The sequence below is a fragment of the Octopus bimaculoides genome, chromosome 2 (assembly GCF_001194135.2).
Source record: "Octopus bimaculoides isolate UCB-OBI-ISO-001 chromosome 2, ASM119413v2, whole genome shotgun sequence".
NCBI lineage: Eukaryota > Metazoa > Mollusca > Cephalopoda > Octopoda > Octopodidae > Octopus > Octopus bimaculoides.
The window spans coordinates 135,860,486-135,861,818 of NC_068982.1; the positions used below are offsets into that span (position 1 = coordinate 135,860,486).

The 1,333-nt window shown below is 37.5% G+C and overlaps 1 protein-coding gene across 2 annotated transcripts in view; it reads right to left on the reverse strand.

Moving 5' to 3' along the window:
* The window catches only part of LOC106874007 (uncharacterized), a 101,180-nt gene that overhangs the window by 40,981 nt on the left and 58,866 nt on the right, over nucleotides 1-1,333 (reverse strand). The window lies entirely within an intron of this gene.

The window sequence follows — 1,333 nt, forward strand, 5'->3', positions numbered from 1 at the left end:
CATTTTCTTATACACACACAAGGTGTGGTGAATAAATTGTCGTCTAAATTACGCAAAAATGAAAATAACACTGACATCTCATTTTAATAGATATAGTTACCGAAATTACATAAAAATATCTAGAAATACTAAAGCGTAAGTTTATTCAATAAAATCGCCATTGGCTTCAACCACTGCCTCCCGACAACTTCAGAATCTCCTGCAACTCTTCTGGAGAGTCTTCTCCTTGTTTAAGTTTGTGAACGCTGCCATAATCCTTGCCTTCAGTTTATCTTTGGTTGTTACAAGGAATTTTTGTAATCAAGGGGGTTGCAGTATAGGGAGTTAGGTAGCCTGATGTTAGGGGTGATGTCGTCACAAAAATAGTCTGACAACCATGACTAGGTTCTTCGGCTTGTGTGGCATGGTACAGAGTCCTGTTGCCAGACATAGCGTCTTCAATCAGCCACTCTCTTGACTCAGAGCAGCGCTACCTCTTCCAGGCACTTGATGTAGGCTTCCGTGTTGAGTGTGAGGCCCTGTGGGAAGATGAGTGCAGGCATATTGTCGCCGTCACTAGTGATAACTTCAAACACCATGACGTTGACTTGATGTTTGATTTCTATCACTCACAGTACATGTTTTGGGGACAGAGCAAGCCAACAGTTGTTCTGTGTGTTCACCATCTGTTAGTGTCGGAGCTTCCGGTATGAATGCCAAGCATTACTGCAAGTCGCTTCAAGATTTCTACCAGAGTGAATTGCGTCATAGAGCTTGTTTTCTCACAGACGGTACATAACTGACCCTAATATACTGTGTAGTCGACAAAATCAAAAACACAAAATGTGCATGTACAAAATTAAAAAATATAAAATGACGACAATTTACACATCACACCATATATATGTGCGTGTGTGTGTATGTATGTAATGATTAAACAACAAAGAAAAAAATAGACAATTAATTTGATTACCTTCCATCTGTTTCACTTATAACATAAGGATGGCCACAACAGTGGGTGATATGTAATTTCACTCCCTTGTCACATATTCGGATGTGAAATCACTAAAGTAATAAAATTAACCTGTTCTATTTTCAGTTCTTAATTAATTATTGTCGTTTACATTATGATCATACCACCCATCAACCCCCAAACTCTGAATGTATATGGATACGAACATGAATATTTTGTTGCATTCTTGGGAATGATTGTATTGGAGTGTAATGTAACATATTCAGTTCAAGACATATAATTGTATGTTGTTTTGTGGTGGTGGTGGTGGTGGTGGGGCTTGCATATTAAAGCAAATAATATATACATATACATACACATACATAAATATATATATGTAAA